The sequence below is a fragment of the Sciurus vulgaris genome, assembly GCF_902686455.1.
Source record: "Sciurus vulgaris genome assembly, chromosome: 12".
Lineage (NCBI taxonomy): Eukaryota > Metazoa > Chordata > Mammalia > Rodentia > Sciuridae > Sciurus > Sciurus vulgaris.
The window spans coordinates 74,759,479-74,781,445 of record NC_136473.1 but is presented as its reverse complement, the minus strand read 5'-3'; positions in this window follow the sequence as shown (position 1 = coordinate 74,781,445).

Below are 21,967 nucleotides of genomic sequence, written 5' to 3'. Positions count from 1 at the left end.
TTCCCTATTTTGTCCCAGAAAGGAATCAAGGCACTTGCCTGACAACTCCAAGGATTCATATTTATCTAGAGCTCTCCACAGACACTATTTCCCTTGTTTCTCTGCCAATTTTATGAAGTGGGTAGCATGAATTTTATTCTTTTAGTATCTCCCCCGACTCTTTTTTTTCTTTTCTGCGAATGAGGAAACTAAAATCCCAGGAACCTTTCCTGAAACTTGGCAAGCCCCCTCAGTGTTCTCGAAGCTCTGGATCAGAGCAGTCTGACAGCTATTAAAACCAGCCAAGGCAGCTGATGTGACACCAGGGCCCTGAGCTCCCCAGCTGGTGCAGCTGAGCAGGAGGAGAAGCCCTAAGACACACTTCAGATGTCACCGAGGTGTGGGTTCCTAACTAACGCCCTCCACCATGCAGGGCTGTGTTTCCTCTGTCTCACTCACAGTCTTGAGCAGGTGCCATGGAGCCCCGGCCCAGGGTGAGTGGGGGAGGGATACGGCAGCAGAAGTCTGAGAACAGAGCTGAGTGTGGGTCTCCCTCCTCACTGCTGCTCCCTAAGCAGGGGTATTTTTTTGGCTGCTTTGCAGGGTCTTCACTGGACCTTGCACAAGGGCCTGTTTTTATTAATTATGCCCCAGACGATGGGGAGGGAGAGCCATCTAAACTTAATGAGAGGCACGCAAAAACCAAACAGTGACTTGATCCAGAAGAACCAGAGCTGTGTTCTAACACTGACAGAAGAGGGCAGAGACAGGCCAGAAGCCTGCCACCCTGCAGGAGGTAGGTACCCCACTCCCTGAGAGGCTCCTCTGCAGATTGCCTGCTGGGGCTTCCAAAATCCCCTTGCCTACCCTATTCCACTCCTCCCCAGAAAGGTGCATCCCAAGGAGCAATAAATGGACTCATACCAGTACTTTTTGTTTTTGTTTTTGTTTTTGTTGGGATTAGAGGGAGAGAAATAGCTTTTGTTTTCTTTTCTTCCCAGTTGGCTAAACATGACATTCGACCCACGGGCTTGGAAAACAACTTGACTAGCTGTGTGAGAGATTAGACAGGACAACAGCCTGGGGTATTCTCTCATGGAAGGAGGAAAGCCCAGGCTGTCTTTTCTTCTGAAATTTGTGGCAATCATCAGGAAAGAGCAGCTGTCAAACTTGCCTCCTGCCCCACTGGGGCACCAAGGCGCTGCAGTCTTTACTTAATTGGTTTATTAATCTTATAAAGCAATATCAGCTTCTGTCTCCTTGTGCCTCACTAGCTATCCAGTGCTGGACTTTGTAAATATGTTTAATTAAGCTCCCAAAGTCACAAGCCTTCTCTCCTCTTAGTTACACTCCCACCAGGCCAGACACCAGCCGGAACTGAAATAAACAAGTGTCTCTGCCTCCCTGTCCATCTGCTCCCACCTGGGGTGAAGTTGCCAGGGAGGACATTCTGAGCGAAGAAATGTCCTCCGTCTCATCTGTGAGTTGCTGCTCTCCATAGCAGGAGGGCTGCTGTTCTGCAGAGAGACATTAATGAAGAGTTCTAGAGGGACGGAAAAGGACAGCACTCAAACTTTTATGTATGAAGTTCTTCCAGCCACCTGCACGTATTTGGGGCGGAGATCTGTCCACCCAAGGAGCAAAGCTTCTCTAGTAGTCTCTGAACTTCAGGAGAAAATATTTCCATGCTGGGGAGGCAGTGAAGGAAACACTAGGTCAGGAAGAGAAGGTTAGAATGTGCAGACATGGAAAGAAATGCTCTCGGTTTAACAGCTACATGCTGAGATACACGACTGTGAACCTGGCAGGCAAGGTGGTGTCTAGCACAGGGCAGGGTATACAGGAGACGAAGGAGTTTGGAAAGAGGGAAGGAAGGAGGGAGGGAGGAGATGGATGGATGGATGAGAAGTAGGTGGGTATGTGGGTGGATGGATGGTTCTGGGACCAGGAACTCCACTCGCTACTACAAGGACCCTCAGGTTCCAGAAAACCAAGCTCTGGTGCTCTTTCCAAGGGAGCGTCTCCTCCTAGGAGAGTGGGTGGAGAGTGTGGTCAGAGTTGGTTTAGGTGGAGTCGATACCACATACCACCAAAACACTGCCAGCAAGAAGGAAAAAATAACCATCCATTCTCTCTACCCCTTGTTTTGAAGATAAGATGCTAAATAACTCACTGCTTGGGTTGTAGAGGTTTACTTTATTTATTCATCTATTTGTTTTTACTGAATCATGTCCACGGGGCACCCAGAGTAAACAAAACTGCAAACATTAAATCTACCATCTGGACGTTTCTAAACATCTGGTTATTTGGCATCGCGTTGACCCTGGTTGGTTGTCTTATGGTCATGGCGTTACAGCCCAGAACAGATGAAGGGCAGAAGAGGAAGCGCGCGCGGACGGGGTATCCACGGGGATGGCACCCTCCCAGAGCACCCGCAAATGTCCGCATTTCAAACGCTCTACCCTTAGGTCAGGCTATGTCCCAATTTTAAATTTGGAAAATGTGAGTCATACTTAGATACAGGGGTAAAGAAAGAATTTGAGGACAAAGGAGAGGAAGGAAGGGGGGCAAGAGAGGAGGCATCTGGAAGGGGTGCATCTCTGAGCTGGGGGAAAGAAGCACCTAGGAACAGCCCACCAGGGGCAGCGGCACCTGAGGGGATGCTTCAGACCAGCTTAGGCTGTTCTCACCCCGAACTCAAGAGCCAGAGGGAAACAGCCTCAGCACCAAGCTCCCGGGGAAGTTATCTTTCATCAATTTTAGTGATGCGGTTGCTTTTCTGATGGTGGGGGACAGAGAAGAAGGGTCCAGATATCCCCATTCGACAGAGAGGGCAATCAAGGTTCAGGAGGGATGAGGTGAAAGGCAGAGGTCAATCTAAGCTCCCGGCTTCCAGGGTGGCATCTGGATGTTATTCCTTCCCTTAAGGGAAGAGCACAGAGAAGCCTGAAAGGAGATTACAGTGCCCCACTGCCCACCTGTAGATCCAAGAAGAGCAGGCGCCGGGATGAGATGCTTGGAAGCTGGGAGAAGATTGGCCACTGAAACATGACCAGCAGACACCCCCCTCACACATACACAGACATGCACACACCTACACACGCACCTGACCTTAAGAGTCATTTGATTTAAAACCGCTAAAGAGAAAAACTTCCTCTCTGCAGAGTCCCCGGGCCTGCCCACCTGCCTTGTGTCTCCTCTCAGCCATTCCAGGCTTGCTGGAGTGTGGTTTTGTTTTCTGTGCTGGGTGATTGATTAGAAGAGCAAATTAGCTCCCACTGCTTTTAAGATGCATTTTCTTTCTTAAAGAGAAGATGATGTGAGCATTACTTCTCTCTGCCCCCTGCTGCCTTGGCTGTTGGCCTGCAGTTACTGCAGTTGTAGAAGGACCCTCCTGGAAGGGAGGAGGAGCAGCTGGCTCTTCCCTAGGAGCTGACAGCAAACCAGGCCTCTGTGGCCAAGTCCTGGACCCACTCTGCTTCCCCAGCCTTCTCCTTCTCTCCCAAGGGAATCTCTCTGGTTACTCTGGGCTATTTTCAGCCCACTCTGTACAAACACATGTGAGTCCAACTGCCTAGCACAGAGTGGACACTGTTGAATGAATGAATGAAGAAATAAATGATGAGTGAATTATAAATACTGAGATCTCAACTTCATGAAATAAATGTGCTCTGGGCTCCAAAGTTTTTCTCTTTCTCTCTCCCTGCCCCCTCTTCCCCCCACGGGCTTGCTGCAAAAGTGTTCTCTGGACCAGCAGCATCAGCAATCATCTGGGAGAAAAGCCCCAAGGTGACCTATAAACAGATTAAACTTCCAGAAGCAGTGCTCTGTGGGCCTGAGTGGAGGTAGGATGGTGAATGAGATGACCTCTTGAGACCCCTCAGTGCCTGTGTCTCTCAAAGTGATATCAGACTGACATGGTTCTGAAATGCTTAGCTCAGTGTCAGTTCAGACCAACAGACCTGGCTTAGGATGGGGAAGATGGGATTTCCACTCTTTTTGCTCTCACCCATCCCACTCTTCAGCTCCTCTGGAGATCCCAGCTGACAGATCCAGCGCACAGCATGGCTTTGCTCTAACTAATTACCAACAGTTGGCTGAAGCTACATTCGTTATTCAAAAAGGCTCATTAATCTCCTAATGCCAGTGTAGTCATGGCTGCTAATGGTGTTCTCACCTCCCCACACCCCTTTCCAGGCAGAGCATCCTGGCTCCTTCTGGCAGCACAGAAGTAGGAAATAGCTTCCTTCTCAGAAAGCTGAGCTGGGGCCTGGGGACACAGAGCCAGAGTGGGTTTTGAGTCCTGCCTCTGACTGCAGGGGTCCTAGGAGGCTGTCCCCAATTCTAGGTCACCTTTGGGTCACAGAGTCTTGGAATGGTCCAGGTAGATGAAGGAATGTATTCTAAGAATACTCTGAGGTGTGTAACTGAGACCTCTTGGCTCACCTAAGCTACCCTCTTACAGTCAAATGCAGGAACTGGTCCCTTGGAAAACTTTGTGGTGTTCAGAGACACAGAAAAGGTGCATTCTAGAAAACTCATAAGGAAGCCCTGAAATATTACAGAGCCTGATGCCAAACTCAGAATCTGAGATTCAGGTTCGTGCTCACCCTGTGGCCCAGAGATTATGAGTTAAGTGTTCTCTGGCCTTCTTCCTCTAAGCCCCGCTTCTGTGGGTTTCTCCCACAGATGACAGTCCAGGGAATGGGATCTGCTGTGTCCTCACACCTACTGCCCTGGAGCCTAGTAGTTGATAAGTCATGAGCCAGCCACACAGACACACACCTAATGGCAGGTAGAGCTCAGTGCCAGGAGGAAGAGAGAAGAGGAAGAAAGGCAGGGAAGAAAAGAGAGCAAGTGAGGGCAGCTGGTCAGGGGCTCACCTCTGAGCAGGAAGAATCCAAGGAATGTCAAGAATAAGATACTCAGTGAAGACAGTTGCCACCGACAGCAATGACTGCAGGCCAGGACAGAGCCGAGGGAGGGACAGCTTAGAGCACCATTCTCTCTTTCCTTCCAACATTTGGTTATTAAATTTTTTTCAGACAGAAAAATTGAAGGAATTATATAGGAAATGTTCAGAATAGATGATAGGTATACAGATGTCCATTTTCTTTGCTGTTTTTGTTCTTCAAATGGACAGATCTTCTGATCTCTGTCAATTCCATCAGCAGTCCCCAAACTCAGGTGAGCGAACAGTCCTGCAAAATAGTCATTGAAGGATTTGTTGAAACAATACTGCCCTCTGCTGACCACAGGCTCTCACGTCTCAGGGACACCTCTGCCTAGCAAAGAAAGCTGGAACCGATTTTTCCTGCTGAGTCCTTTGCTTGGTCTGCATCAACCCGGTGACAAGCTCATCCTCCTTTTTATTTTATTTTATTTTATTTTTTTTTGCTGGGACCCACCCCGATGCAGTCACAGGCACCAGACTGAAGTCCAACTAAGCTCAGACACTTAAGCAATGGGTTGGATCAGTAAATGTTTTTGTATCATTTTTCTACAATTATTTGCTGAACATCTGCTGATAGGAGCCCAGCACTGCTGACAGGAGGCCATCATGAAGGCTGGATGCAGTGCAAAGCTACATCTCCGAGGTACGGATAACACTGTAACAGTGGTTCACCTCTTGCCTATAGTCCTTGCTGCTCTGCCACCAAGGCTTATCTTAAAAGGGACATATTTTCTCCTCTTCTCCCTCTTTCAAATTAACAAGTGAATCACAATCATCCTACAGAGAACACCTGGAATGTAGCCTTTGAATAGTTTCTTTAAAAACCCCTCTCTTCTCCCTAATGAGCAGAATCACAGCCCCTGGGACAGAAGTCCCCTGTGCTTCTCCTTTGCTAGCAAAGTAATAAAACTTTTTTTCCCCCTTATTCTCAAAACCATGTCCTCATTATTGAATTGGCATCAGGGACAAGGACTTTTAGTAACAACATGACCACTGGGAGCCTCACTCTCTCCTTGATGAAATAGGGATCCTCTTTCCCTGGGGCAAAGAAGGGCTATGTGTGAGTCAGTTTTTCATTGCTGTGACAAATACCTGAGAAAAAATAACATAGAGTAGGAAAGATGATGTGGACTCTTGATTTCAGAGGTCTCAGTCCATGGTCAGCTGGCTCCATTGCTCTGGGCCTGAGGAAAGGCAGAACATCATGGCAGAAGGGTGTGTTGGGAAACTGCTCAGCTGATGGCAACCGAGAAGCAGAGAGCAAGGGCAAAGAAGGGGCCAGGGACAAAATATGGTACCCAAGGGCCAGCCCCCAGCAGCTACCTCCTCAGCCATGCCCCTACAGTTTCCCCCACCTCCCAGTAGTCCATTGAGCTATCAATGAAGAATCCACTGATGAGGTTAGCGATCTCATAACCCAGTCACTTCCCTGAAGCTCCACTTCTGAACATTGCTGCACTGGGGACCAAACCTTGAATACATGAGACTTTGGGAGACATTCCAGATCCAAACCATAATGGGCTATAAAGCAAAGAGTGAACAAGTGTGCAATAAACCAGATGGTTTCACACACACCTGAGAAGAACTAAAAAGCATTCATCCTTTAAAGCAACAACCGAACATTTCCAGGTGGTTTGTTAGCATTAGGTAAATACCATGGGCCTTGGTATGTTTGGCTATATTTCCAGGTAGTAGATGATTAAGTATCTCCACCAATGGGAAGGAGGACAGCAGAATGGATTGTCCCAAATAAGGTTGTGGAGCAAGGTCCCTGTGAACCTAGGAGCCAAGTGTTGAGATCTCCTTTCATTTCTTCCTTTACCACCAGTTTCTTTCGGGATCAGTTAGAGGGGTGGTTTTCAATCTTTGGCTATGTCAAAATCATGTGGAAAAAGTTGTTAAAATCAGATAGCTGGACTTACCTTTAGTCTCTGATTTAGGACTAGAGGCAAAGCTTGATAATTTGCATTTTTTTTCTTTTGGATGTGTTTTTATTGAAAGATAACATACATACAGAAAGTTGAACAAATAATAAGTGTGCAATTCAATGAGTTCTCACGTGCCCATTTAGCCATCATCTGACCTGAGTCTAGAACATTCCCAGTATCTCAGTAGCCTCACTTGTGCCCTTTCATTATCAGCAGAGAAATCTGGCCTAGAGATGGAATGAACTCTAGGACCATTTCACTTAAGAATGAAATCATTAAGACAGTGGCATCTGCAGAGGAGAAAGAAGTCACTGGAGTGGAGAGTTCTGGAAACCAGTAGGTAGCACACATTACTTATGTGCCCTTGCTACATACAGAATAGGTTTAATTAGGGAAAATCTCACGAAGCAAGGGTAGTAGAGCTCACTTTATCTCCTGAGCCCAGAGCAGCCTTTCCAACTTATAGTTTGCATTTCTAAAACATTCCCAGGTAGGACCAGACTGAGAACCCCAGGCTCAGCTGTCTGTAGTAATAGCTCCTTCATACTGCTGAATTTACACCACAAAAGTGTGGTTTTTGTTCATTCCATATATGGAATAAAAGTCAGCTAGGCTGTGCTCCACACAGTCACTCCAGAACTCAGGCCAACAGATGCCCCACCAATTTACAGTGGCAACTTCTGGAATATAGGAACTTCTCAGTTGCTGTCACCTAGGAAATGAAACTGAAGAATCACGTTTGGGCTCTTAACTGTCTCAGCCAGAAGTGATGACATAAACCACACCTACTCACTTTCCACTGAACAGGATGAGTCACACTGCCCTACCCATGTTCCCTGCAGGAGTCCCTCATGTTCCTAGAAGAGGTGAACTGGATTTGGTGAATAGGGATTGTCAGCCGCATCACCTCAGCACATCTCTTTGCACTCTCAAGAACATGTACAGTCATATCCCAATGGCAGGGTGGTCAGTGAAGACATATTTTTAGCCTTTTAAATGTTGTTCACAGAGTGGTGATAAAGAAGATGATGAGGATGATGTGGTGGTGGTGATAGATGACAACTATTGAGTGTTTACTATGCTCCAGGAACTGTTCTGTTTTTTAACCCTTGACAACAACCTTCTGTGGTAAGTGCCATTTACATTCCCATTTTATAAAGGCAGAAACCGAGGGACAATGCAGTTCAGTAGTTTGCCTAGGTTATAGTGCTAGCAAGAGAGGGCTGGGATTATAATCCAACCAGTGTGACACTGGAGAGAGTCCACATTTTTAACCACTGATCTGTTCCATCCCATTCCTGTGCAGTTATTTTTAAGACAGTCTGGGATACTGTAGTGAAAGGCCAGTTTTCTGGGGGAGCTAATAGTTTAAACCCAAAGATTCCAAATACAGACAGTGCTACAGAGAGAGCAACCACACACAGGTAACTCTACTGATCAACAAAGGAGTTGCTTCAAGGCAAATATGTTAAAACAGAATTCTGTTCCAAAATGATGCCCTTCCCTGAGGCCTATAGTGTTTGGAAGGCCATTCAAGACATGTCTGACCTCCCCTCCCCCAAAGTACAATATTCTTAGTAACTGATCAGAGATTGGAAGGATGGAACAAAACATTGCTTGACTTTTCTCAAACAATTGCCTCCCAGGTTATTCAGGTCCCTTAAATAGGGACCAGGGAATCTTCCTGGCTTCCCTCCTCTTCCCCCATCCCCTCCTCTGGCTTCTTATTCCACCTGAAGAGACACTGCAAGCTGTGGCATCCCCACCCCAAGATGTGAGCATGTCCTCTCCCTCTACCCTGGGGGACAGCAGTAAGTTCTTATTTGACAATATCATAGAAAGAGACTTTTTCAGTCTTAGCACTAATAAAAACTCCACTCTTTTAATCTGGCTCATCTAAGACTCTCAACCCAAAAGAAATTGAGAAAGGGGAATATAGGAAAGAAATATGGTTGAGAGATAGAAGAGAAAAATCCACCTGGACACTCGAGAACAGATAAATTTGGTTTTCCTTGTGTGGAATGGGGTTTAGCGACAGAGCTCCGGCTGAGCCCATAACCGCCAGCAGAGGGCGATGGTCTAGTGCTTCAAACGCGATTGATAACTCAGCCCTCAAGATCATTCCTTCAGATCTCTGGGGGCACATTATCTCATCATGAGAGATCCCTTTAACCCAAAACACAGAATACTCAATGGTTCTTGTTAGTGCATCAAAGGGAGTCTGTAACTGGCCTCAAACTGTCAGATTTCTTTCCTGGGGTTTACAGTCCTCTCATTTCCTGTTTTTCTTAATAAAAGTTCAAAATCTACTTGGCAATGATTTTGAAACACTAGAGTTTTCAAAGCAGTCTAAAAATACTGGCTATTTCATTTGAGAAGCAATCAAAGATACACGACTAGTCATTCCACCTGTCCCCCCCCCACCTCTCTCTCTCTCTCTCTCTCTCTCTCTCTCTCTCTCTCTCTCTCTCTCTCTCTCTCTCACACACACACACACACACACACACACACACAATTTACTCACTTATTCAACCTTCACGATTTCTGCTGATGACTCAAATCTACCTTTACAACCAGCGATCTAACTGAGAAGAATGATTGGGATTTAATTGCATGCTCAAATAAATCATTCTACATTGAAGGTCTGTATTGTAAAGGGCCTTCAAAAGTTTAGGGTGTGTTTTTCATGCCCAAAGGCAAAGTACCATCCAGTAGTGACTAAAACAATTCTTTGGGGCCAGGTCTCCAGATGGTTAAAATCATGAAAGGCATCTTTCCTTTCTTGCCTGTCAGATGGACCAGCGGTGGGAATTGTGCTTTGGAAAACAGACTATAACAACTTGCTTCTTTGCTGATTCTGACACATAAAGCATGTAGCACACACAGTTCCTGAAGGTACCCCATGGGCCCTGACTCCAGATTGAAAATGAAAGAATAAGGATTCAGGATTTCACACTGTCAGCAAATCCATGTCTTGATGGGGCAACAAAGGCAGACTTGGGATCTACCGGGGCTGTCATACCAGTCCGAGGGCAGAAGAGGCGGATTGACCCCCAGACTTCCTTTCTATAGCCCTGACCAACTGAGCAAGCTTCCTACTCCAGAGTTCAGCCTTAGCCATCCCTCTGGAGGTATGTCAATCTGCTAGGGCTGCCATAACAAAGTGCCACAGAATGGGTAGCTGAAATAACAGAAATTATTCTCTCACAGTTCTGAAAATTAGATCAAGGGGTAGGCATAGTTGATTCTCTCTGAGGTCTGTGAGGGAGAATCTGTTCCATGTTTCTCTCCTAGCTTCTGGAGGCTGCTGGCCATCTATGGTGGATTAAGCATCACCAGTATCTCTGCCATCCCCTTATGCTTACACTGTGTGCTTGTCTCTGTCCAAATTCCCCCTTCCCATAAGGACAGCAGACTCAGAGGATTGGTGGTCTATTATCCTCCAGTATAACCTCATCTAAACTCAACTAATTACATCTGCACTGACCCTAGTTCTGAATAAGATCGCATTCTGGAATCCTAACATTCTTAGGTTAGGACTGTAATATACAAATATTGAAGGGACACAATCCAACCCATAACAGGAGTATATGTTCTCACCCTCCACAATCAACCCCGTCTGCCAGGCCAGTTGGAGATGCCGATGTCCAGGTAATAAAGATAAAAACAATCCCTAAATAATTAGCTTTTAGATCTAATTTCTTCAGCCTTCCAACCTATCATCTTAAATTGACCATCTTACTAGGACTCGTAATTCACATGTCTCTACCTCCTCCACCTCATGCCTCCCGGTCACACTGAACGTCAGGTCTTCTCCAAAGTTACCCCAAGATTCTATGTAAATCCTCAGGGGCGTCTCACGTCCACCTTTCAGCAAGTCCACCTTTCTGCTGGTGATATTATTGCATCTCTACTAAGCTGGTGGTCCTTGCTGCTGGCTGCTGCTCCGCCATAGTCAGGGATTCTCTGCCAGCCACTCTGGTGTCACCTACTTTTCTCTGGGGCTCTGAAGTTCTTCCCTGGTGATAGTCCATCACATAACGCCTCCAATGTCCTCAACCTTCTCAGCTCCAGTGCTGCTGTGTGCAGCCAATGTGGGGAGGAGGAGAAGTGGGTTGGAAATGACTCACCTTTGTGAGGCATGTTAAGAGGCGTCTCAGAGAAGCGCTGTCTGTGCCCTCATGTTACAGCGTTTTCTGAAACAAACTTGTTTTGAGTTCAGATCACTTTTTCCCTCTAACCAGTAGTATCTTCCCCAGGATTAAGTTCGTCACGCCTCAGCAGGACGTCTCCCAGAAGATTCCTTGGCTCCCCTGCAGGCTGGTTTCTGAAGAACAATCCTGATTTACCGAGATGTGGATGGTATCCCTGAACCTACCAGTGCTTTCCCAGGGTCTGCTCAGTTCCACGCAAATAGGCTTCTGGCAGGTCCACCCCACCAGTTTTCCAGATGAACCCAGATGTGTTGGATTCTTTCTCACATTCAGCAAGTGGTAAGCATCTACTAAGTTCCAATCATATAATCAGACTCAGACATTATCACCCTATATGCATGTATGATTACATGACTGGTATAACTCTACATCGCGTACAACCAGAAGAAAGAGAAGCTATACTCCATGTATGTGTGATGTGTCAAAATGCATTCTACTCTCCTATATAACGAATTAGAACAAATTTTTAAAAATAAACACACATACAAGTTCCAATCATGTTCTAAGAACTAAAACAACAAAGATCATTATGATGTCGTCCCTGCTCTTAAAGAATCCACAGTTTGGCTGGGAAGATAGTCAAAATAAGAGATTTTCAATGCAGAATCATAAAATGAATGATAGAGGCACTTGAAGAGAGCAATGGGGTATCACGGGATTTTTTTCACCCAGCCAGAGATGATTTCTCGAGGAGCTGAAGTTTGAGATGGCTTTGAAAGGTGAAGAAATACAGGATAGATATCTTAACAGAGGGTGAGAACCTGCATGATGAAGTACATGAAGCAGAAAACAGCAGGTGTGTACAGGGAATTGAGCCAGATCCATACTGTGCTATGTAGCTTGGATTTGATCCTGAAAGCCATAGGAAGCCACGGGAAGATTTTTAAAAAGAGCAATATGCTCAGATTTGCATTACCGATCAATTGCTCTAGTGGGGCTAGTAAAGAATGGGGATGGGAAAGACCAAACTAGAGGAAATGAGACCAATTCAGAGACTCTTCCTGTAATCCAGTCAAACAGTGAAGGCATGGAGCAGAAGGGGCAAATTCAAGCAATATTTAGGAAGTGAGATCACAAAACTTGGAGATTTGTTGGATGTGGAAGAGTGGGGAGTTGCTAGGGGCTCAGACTTCCAGGGGGCATGACAGAGGAGACAGGTGGAGAGGAGAGGGAAAGACGCCTTCACACTCCCTGCTCCTGACCTTTCTCACTTCCCTTAAGACCTGCTGAACTTGAGGTGACTGTAGGACTCCTGCCCTTAGAGAATTCACATTCTATTAGAGAAGATAAATATGTGTGATCCAAATATGCCCAGACTCAATCAGCTACAGTTCTACAATCCATTGTCCACGATTCCAAAATCCAAAGAGTCCTGGAAATCTAAAAGAAATGATTAAATAAAAATTTGAAGTTTATTTGGCAGCAAAACTGAACCGAATTGACTTGGGCTAGCCGCATGACTTGTCATCTCTGACCAGGAGTAGGTTCTATGTGGGTGTGATGGCTGTCATTAGAGCCATATGACATGAAGATAGGCATTTCCCAGCAAAAGGGGGGGGGGGTGTGAATGTGCACCCAGAAAGGCAAAGGCACCAAGGAAAGATGCCAGGAAACATTCACTGTGTTCATAGAACCCCCATGCTGTCAAGCTGGGCATGGTGGAGCATGCCTGTAATTCCAGCAGCTCAGGAGGCTAAGGCAGGAGGATCGTGAGTTCAAAGCCAGCCTCAGCAACTCAGTAAGACCGTGTCTCTAAATAAAATATAAAAAAGAGCCATACTTAGATTTCTCTAATGTCACTCACACAAGAATAAATTTAGATCGAAAACCTCTGCTATGCCATGAGAGTTTATAAAGGGGCATTACTAGGACCTGACCTGTCTTTTTGCCCAGACTTAATGCTTGATAGACTTTCACCTAACTTTCTAGTTATTTTTGTGTTAACTAAACACCATCTGCAGAAGTGTTTTGCATACCTGAGCTCTAACCGGCCCTGCTCTAATCCCTGGGTGAGAAGTAGAATCTCTCCTAGGAGTCTTGTCCTGAAGGGAGAAATTGTGCCATGTCTACACTGGAGGAGAAAGGCTTGCATTTAAAAACTACGAGTATGTCCTGTAGAACACACGGGGCAGGCAATACCTGAATGGATGCATCTGTGTCTATGCTGCAAGATTCATTGCCAAATTTTGTGCACAAAATGTCTAATATCTACTGGTGGCTTTAGTGCTGCTGTGCTCTGGCTTAGAAGTCTGTACATTTCTGCTTGTGTTCCCTTTTTGGAGAAATGAGAACAAAGCAGTAGCCAGGAGTCTGGCTTACTGACTTTTTGGCTTCTGGCACCTCAGTCCTCCAGTTTTAACTGGGACCACTCCAAGTCCACATCCCAACAGCAGACTCCACAAGGTACAAAGCTTGGTCACCAGGACAGTCTTCCATTGAGGAGTCTAGAAGCCCCTACAGTCCTGTGTTCATGGGTCTGGGCCAGCATCCATCCTTTCTCGGGCTCAATGTTCAACTCTGTGCTGAGTCTCTCCCTTGTTCCCACAACCAATTCTTCTCCCCGAACCCTGTTTCCAGTCCAGATTCCTGAGCTGCAGTCCCTGCATTAGAACTCTGTCCCGTGCCCAATTTCACTGGAACAGGGATATTTCCTTGCTCTTGTTTCCATCTCTACCCCAGGCTGGGTGTCTTGTCTAGATGGTTCTCATCCTGAATTCTCCCACAAACCTCATCCTTATGCTACCTGCCAGTCTGCTTTCCTGAATCTTAGCGTACTTTGTATGATGAGCAAAGAAATTAGTAGTTGCTAAATGCCAGGCACTTAAAGATGCTTAAGGGCTCAAAGTTTAGTAAACTAAATTAATAACTGAAAATTTGAATACAATCAAAGCACAATAAAGTATTGCCCAATGCTGCAGAAAGCATCATTTATTTTTGCTATGGAAGGTTTCAGAGAATGAGATGTGAGCTCTTCTTGAAGCAGAGCGTGTAAGCCTCTGAAGAGACAAGAAGAGAACCTGCCAGCAGAGGAAATGGCCCATGCAAGGGTAGGTGACATGGAAATCTCAGAATCCTGCTTTCTCCTCCACTCCCAACTCCTGTGCTACACTGGCGCCTACCTCTCACAGGAACTTTGGGAGGGGGTAAATCACTGGGTATAGCAGCCATTGCTTACAACCACCCTCCCCAGATACTAAGCTCCTCCTGGTCTCTCTGCTTATTTTCAGCTGGGTTATGTGTTCTGCCCAGACTGACCTGACCTAACAGAGAAATGCCCACAATGACTGATGGGGTGGACTTGCAGAGGCTGGCGCTGCCAGAGCTTTCTGGGGCTGGGAAAGGGACAGGCTCAGCCTCTGTTTCTGCCCTTTGCTTCCCTCCTGGAATCTGCTTTCTCACATTCTAGTCCAGCAGAAAACAGAAACCTCTTTTTCCTCTCCTCTCTCCCACACTTCCTCTTGCAGGCCTGGTGCTTAAACATTGGGCTGACTTCAATAGCTTGATTTAGGGTCCTTGAGGCCCCAAGATCAATCAATAATTCTCTAGTGCTGCCGAACGCTCTGCCTTGCCACCCCCACAAGAAATGACTCTTTGTCCCTTTGCAATCATTTAGACTGATCGCTTTCCCCCAAGGTTTTGGAAAACCTGTACAGAGCATTCTTTCTGTTTCCTCCCACCTGTTGGGGGTGGGGAACGGAGAAACACTGAAAGCTGAGATCAAAACAATCTATGAGAAGGAGTGGCAATGCCAGCCTGCTCCCTGTCCCCATGCTGCGGACTTGTGGAAAGAAAATGCAAGGACTAGCCTTGGATCCAGAGTGCCTATTGTGCCCGGTTTCCATGCACAGCACAGAGCTGAGCCAGGCCATTGTTCTCGGCCCACAGACCTTGCCCGGCGGTGGCATCGTGCCTACAGTCCCTCCCTCCACAGGGTTCTTTCAATCCATCTCTGAAGGTCAAATTTGGACCATAGCAGTGAGAACACACAGACAAGAGATCTGGTGTCTAAATTAAGCCATTGTTTCCTTCCTGAGGAGTCGATTATTTCTGCTGATTTCTACTTCTTGTCAGCTCTATTATTTAAATGTTCTGTCTCAGGAACAATGACTGAGGGGAGCATTTGGGTGGTGGCGCTGCAGCTGCCTGGCCTCAGAACCTGCCACCTTCTGCATGGGCTGGAAGGGGGAAGAGGGAAGGAGGACTGGGAATAGGAGAGGTTCACCTCCCTGCAGGGGTGTCAAGGGACAAGACAAAGTGTTCCTTTATTGCTACTTTCCCCAGGGCCACCTGGAGGGGGAGGTATCCTGGTTGTCACCTTCCCAGACCCATTCCTAAGGAAAGGTTTTGTGTTTCACTGGCCTCCCACTCCTAAGTCTCCTAGCTAGGGAACACCTTGGTCTCATGGAGTACCAGAGTGCTTGAGAGCACTTTCCTCTTCTTGGGCAGGCGGCTCCCGGACATAGGCAGACACTCAATTTCTTGGAAAAGACAGGCGTCCCAAGAGGGGAAGGTTACCTGCCACTTCTGTCATGGGATCATAAGTGAGACTTCTCTACACATGGAGATGGTCCATGCTGGACATCTGGCCCACAAACCTGCACACGCATGAACCCACGCTCACCCTTCATGCAGACACACTGTCCCTGCCCCATACAGCCCTCACCCAGCTCTCTTGAGCTACTTTAATGGCTGTATTGATCCCTGTAGTGTCTCAAATTGATTCTTGTCCCCAGAAGGCCCTCTTCCTGAGTGTTTATCATTTTCCAAAGCCCTTCATGTACGTTATCTCATTTAATTCTTTTGGCTCTCTTGTTGAGGGAAGTATCATTTCTTTATACCCATTTTGTGCCTGAAAAACTGAGGCTCAGAAATGTCAAGAAAATTACCTAGGATCATAGTACTAGTACATAGAGCACCTAAAATCCAGTGCCAAGTCTGCCTCTCATCTTTAAGTCAATTGCTTCACTACAATGACTCTCAAAAAGGTGTACACACATTCGGATTCTGGGGTATATCCAGAAAAGATGCTCATAAAAGTCAACTATTCACTCAGTAGAATATTCCAGAATGCTTATTCTATGTCTGCTCTGTGCTGGGTACAGTGGGGGACAAAGAGGACTATCCGGAAGTCCCTGCAGTCCCACAGAGTCCTTTTTCTTGGACTGGAAAGGGGCTCTGTAATCATCCCTGGGAAGTTTCCAGAAGGCAGACATCTTGGGGGTGACTGGTCAGAGATTCCCCTCCTGAGGAAGGAAGAATAGCCAGGTGAGAGTCGGCGGAGAGGTGACATTGCAATGCCTGCCTGCTGCCTTATCCATAATAGAAACCCGGCACATATTTGTTAGTTCTTAAAATATTAAAGAAAAGGAGCATCAGCTACCACCCATATTGGAAATATGGAGAACTGACCAGAGGGTTGGTCAGAAACAGGCAGACCAAGAAAACAACCTGTTCTCCCCATCAGCCAGGCACTAGACAGGACGCCGTCACTAGAGGGCAGTGGCAGCTCACTCTTAGAAGTGAGGGAATCCTGACAGCCAAGTCTCCCCAGAGAAGCCTGTTCAGTCCTGCGGCATAATGGCTCCACCCAAGGGGCAGGTGGCTCCTCCTGGACATAGGCACTCAATTTCAGAAGGGGACAAAAGCAACTTAACTTTGATGTTTTCATATGCATCCTTCTGTTTTCTTTGACCCTGACAAAAGATTTGTTGGGAAGATTGAGGTTTTTAGCCCAGTTGACAGATGAGAAAAGGAAGATCCTTGAGATTTAGACTTATCCTAGGTTGCCCAGCTAATAGGGAGCCTGGGGGTGCAGGTGGGCCAAGTCCCTTGAGCCCCAATCCCAGGTTGAATTCAGGACTGTCTGCAAACAGGATGACGGGGCTAAATTCCTTAGTGGAATTCTCACTATAGTAATTTTTCCTTTATAGGCCATTTGCCCATTCCCTGGAGCATTAGGAAGAAGCAGAAAAAGGAGAATAAAAACAAATTGCTCAATCGGATACTCTGTAAGCAGCCATGATAAAGTGTGAATGAGGCAAGTGATATTTCTTGCCCTAGACTCCCTCCCACTGGGTTTTCAAGGTCGCACTTTGGTGACCTTGGAGAGTCCTTGCTAATTCCTTTAGCTGTGGATACAGAAATACATGCAGATAATGATGGATACAGAGAAGAAAGATCTCACAACCTCTGCTGGGAACCAGAAGCAGATCTGCATATAGGACCCGACTGGATCGCCACCAAAAATCAGAAGCCCAGAGTAGTAGGCTTCTTCCTGCCCTCAGCTCTTTTGAACACAGATGTCTCCAGGCTGGGTTATTTGGGAATAGAACTCAGACAACAATGGTGAGAAATTCTTTTTAGCAAATAGACCCACTGCAGACATAGAGGTGAGGGTCAAATGAAGATCTACCCACCTTGTAGACATTCCACCTGCCAGACGCCGCCATCCTCACCCTGCCTCCCCCAAGGCAGAGCCAGAGACAGCTGAATGTTTGATGAAACTTGGCAGAGGCTGAGGAGGAGGATGGAAAATTATAGGGGAAGTGCACATGGGGAGAAGAGACCACGAGACAGAGGAGAAGAGAAGAAAAGTGCAGGCGGATGGGGCTGCTAGGACACAGCCAGAAACCTTGCACATTCCCCGACATTCAGCGCTCTGCAGATTCGAAAGAAATTGGAAGATGCAACGTGATCTAGAAGGAATGGGCTGCTTGGTGTGTTCCTGTGGATTCTGTGTCAGTTGGGGCAACCCACTGTAAACCCATGTACTCTCAGCATTAAACCCCACCCTGCTCTTGGGACTCATGGTATCAAACACAGGACACACCAGAAAATTCTCAGTCTTTGCTTTTATTCAGTTCTTGCAACCTCTGTTGAGGACCAGAAGCATCACCTGTCAATCAAACAGCTTTTTAAACTCAGACCCACCAGTTGTTCCGGGAGAGGAGAGGATGCTCCTAACATACACTGGTGCCTCCTTTGGAACATGCCTTTCTCTTCTTCCCTCCTGCTACCACTTCAGTTCATCCCCACATCACCTGAGGTTTTGGGGACCTAAAAAGCCTCCCTATTGACTTTCCAGTCTCAAATTTCTCCAACCACAGGCACACTGCCATTGACTGCCCACAGAATTCCTTGCTAACAGGGCTGCACTGACTCTCTGCTTCCTTTCCAGTCAAATCCAAAGCCCTCATCCAGTCTGCTCACTCCCCACCCATCCAGCCTTGTCTCCCACAACACTGCAAGGCTGACATCTCATTTCCAGCTCAGGTTTTGTGGAGTCCACCCTCTGTGTTTTTCCCAATCTCACCCCACCCACCACTGATACCTCCCAAATCTAATCCTACTCATCCCTAAACCTCAGATTAACTTCTATTTTTTTTACATAACCATTCCTGATGTCTCCAGCCCACAGCAATCTCCCCAGGTCCCCATTTCTGGGTACAACATAAATTAATAGTACCTTATTTCTCTATTGATTAATCTCCAATTGTTTTCCATATTTTAGTCATATATTCTCTCCTGGGCACAGAGTTGGTGTTTAATAAATATGTAGTGGAATTGCCAATTGAGGGAAATGTGGAGAAAAGGCCATCAAATTGATCTAAATCAGCCAAAACCTGCGAGCACACCTGTGCATGTGTATAGCTATGTTTAAATGCATGCATTTGTGTCCATGCATTTTAATTCCCAAAGCTCTTTCACATCATGGAGAAATACTTCATTTCTCCAGTCACCTGTGCCAAAACTTGAGCAAGGGATGCTCCACCCCGCTTCCCCCACCACCACCTCTGATGATTGGCATGTGGCCCAGTGAGTGCTTACAGGGAGACCTAGCTTCTGACCCCAGTATAAAGAGGCAATGCTTTTTCATCTGGCACCAGACACCTTCTGAACCTATTTCTATTCCCCGACGGAGAGTTCATTCCTGGCTCTGCGACTCACCATGGCCAGCAATGTACTGGTGGATTGGAGGGAAAGGGAAAGAGGAAAGAAGAATCTGATGAGCTTGTGATAGTCTGTTCCTCGCCCAATTCAGCTTTTACAAAGTCCCAGAATTCACTGATTCATGTGGTTGGAAATTCTATGAACATAGGGACTGGGTGTGGTTTCATATCCCAAGTGCCCAGTACCCAGCCAGCACTTGATAAATATTTTAAGGAATGATTGTATGTGTGTGTGTGCTAGAGAGACTTCAGAGAGGCAGAATTCAGCTCCCATGGAGATAAACTTTCTAACATGAGTTGATACCCATGGGCATTATTTGCTGCCTCAGGCTGTGATAAACTCCCCTGCTCAGGAGTGTTCAAGTAGGAGGAGGCTAGTGGCTATTCAGGGATGCTCTACCCAGGGAATCTAAGTAGTAAGTTATGATGTTAGACAATAGTGATAATATGCTATAATGCTCATTATCAATACTATTGAGCTAGCATTTATAGAGATTTTATTATGTGCACCAATCACTAGTAAATCATATTGTACTTACTTATAATGACTCTCCAAGGGTTTTCCACCTCTGAGAGAGGATGAATCTATCAGGTCCAGTCACCATTTATCAAGCTAGGCACAGTAGAAGGATTAGGGATGGAGAAAAGAGGGACAGAAATATAGCCAAAATCCCTGCCCTTAAATAACTCTCCACTCAAGAAGAGAAACAGAAGTAGAAGCAAACTGGATACCAAGGCAGAAAAAGATGAAGAACTAAGGAGAGTCATAGACAGAGTTTGGGGAAGAGCCCAGAGGATGGAGTATTTAGTTCTGAGAGGATGGGGAAATCATGGTTTCCTGGAAGAAGTGGTGTTTCTTGGTGATTTTCAAGATTTATAGCATTTTCAAGGGCAGAGATGCAAGAAAGGGCAGTTGATACTAGTAAATCAGGATAGCAAAGGCCAGAAGCTCTGCAGTTGGTGTCTCATATGCTATGGCTGAGTGTCAGATGGGTGAAAAGAGAGATGTTGGCGAGAGGAGTCATTTTGTGCCAGATCCTGAAGTGCCTTCCATGATTGGCTAAGGGGTTTGGATATTATTCTCTCAGTGATTTTTGAGGTAGAAGCAGTGTGTTTTATTGAGGTAAGTCTAGCAGAATCAAAGTTGGATTGGAAAGTGTCTTAGTCTGTTTGGGCTACCATAATACCATAAACCAGGAAGCTTAATAAACCACATAAATATGTTTCTTATAGTTCTGGAGACTGGAAAGTCCAAGTTCAAGGCACTAGCAGATTCAATGCCTAATGAAGGGCTACTTACATGGTAGAAGTGGCAAGGCAGCTCCCAGGGTCCCTTATAAAGTCACTCATCCCATTTATGAGTGGCCCACCCTCATGATCTAATCACTTCCCACAGTTCCCACCCCCAATACCATCACCTTGGTGATCATGCTTCAACACATGAATTCGAGTGGGAACCCAAATGTTCGACCACAGCAAAGAGATCATCATAGCTAGCAAGTGCTTACCATGTGCCAGTGAAGGTTGTACGTAACTTGTATCCTGTCTCACTTCAGTCTGCTAGTGTAGGAAAAGTAAGTTCTGAAATGCCTCATTTTTCAGATGGAGAACACTGAGGCAAAGGGAAATTAAGTCACTTACGCAAAGTCACACATTCAGTTCATGCGAGACTCAGGAGTCCAGCCTAGAACTCTTCTTCAGACCCAGTCTGAACTCTCCTACGGAGGCACCTCACCCAGGACCTGGTAAGAGCCCCGCCTATCATAATGAAATACCATTGGAGAGATAGAAATATAAGAGGCCAGCACTCCCCACCTCCTTGTATGTAAGAAATGGAGAAATATTCATATCTACTTGCATCCACATGAAGACATACCAGAGAGATATACAAGAAGCTAATAAAAGTGGCAAGGTCAAGGGCAAAGGGCAGAAGTGGAGTGGGATAGGGCGATGTACCTCAATGTATGCCTTTCATATGGTTCTTATTATTGACACATGTGAATGTGTTATTTATTCAAAGTCCAAGGAGATATAAAAGAAGGCACAATTTAAAAAACAAAGGAACAAATAAAAGCATAAAGCTGATTGGATTTGGAAGACACTCAAGAAGACAATGCAGACAAAGAAATCACTTGGGCATCTTACTTTAGCACTGGGGAAGATGGGGGCCCATTGGCTTCACTGGGAGGCCCCCAGAAAAAGAGTGGGTTGGAAGGTGGCTACAATACCTTTAAGCTTATTTATTTATGAAAGTGAACATTTGGATGTTGGGGTTAAAGATGAAAACCCAGATGGGGTGTTGATTTGGGACTTTCCCATGAAGTTGGTTATGAGCCTGTGAATGTGTAACATGAAGAGATTAGAGAAAGAGAAAGCCAAAGAGCAGAAGACCGAGGTTTAAGGAACCTAACTAAAAAGACAGCCCTAGGGGAAGCTTAGGTATAGACTGTCTGGTCAAAGGGCAGGATAGAGAGTTGAGGACAAGGGAGCAGAAGGAGGGAAGAACCCCAGAGGAGAGGACTTGTCTCCTGGATCCCTTGGGTCAGAACTGAGGACAGGATGGTAGAACTGGGATCAGAATGTGCTGCTGGAGGAGAGATGTTAGGCGGAACCACCCAACATAAGGACTTCCAATGGGACAACCAAGGGCTCCTTTCCCCATCTGTAAGGAACAAGTTGACAGTGAGAGGTCTTCAGTCTCCACGTGTCAGCCAATGTAAGTAACCTAGTGGGGGTGGGGAGGGTGTTTAGATAATATACTCCAGCAACTGAGTGGTTAAAAGGTGGAACTGAGGCACACAGTCCTAGAAAGCATCTCTGACTTGCTGTTATCTTCCCATTCAGGCCAGCAAAAAGCTATAATTTGATGCTATTTTTTTTTTCATTCTCACTTTCTCTCTTTCTAAGACACTCATCAATACAAACACAATTCACACACACACA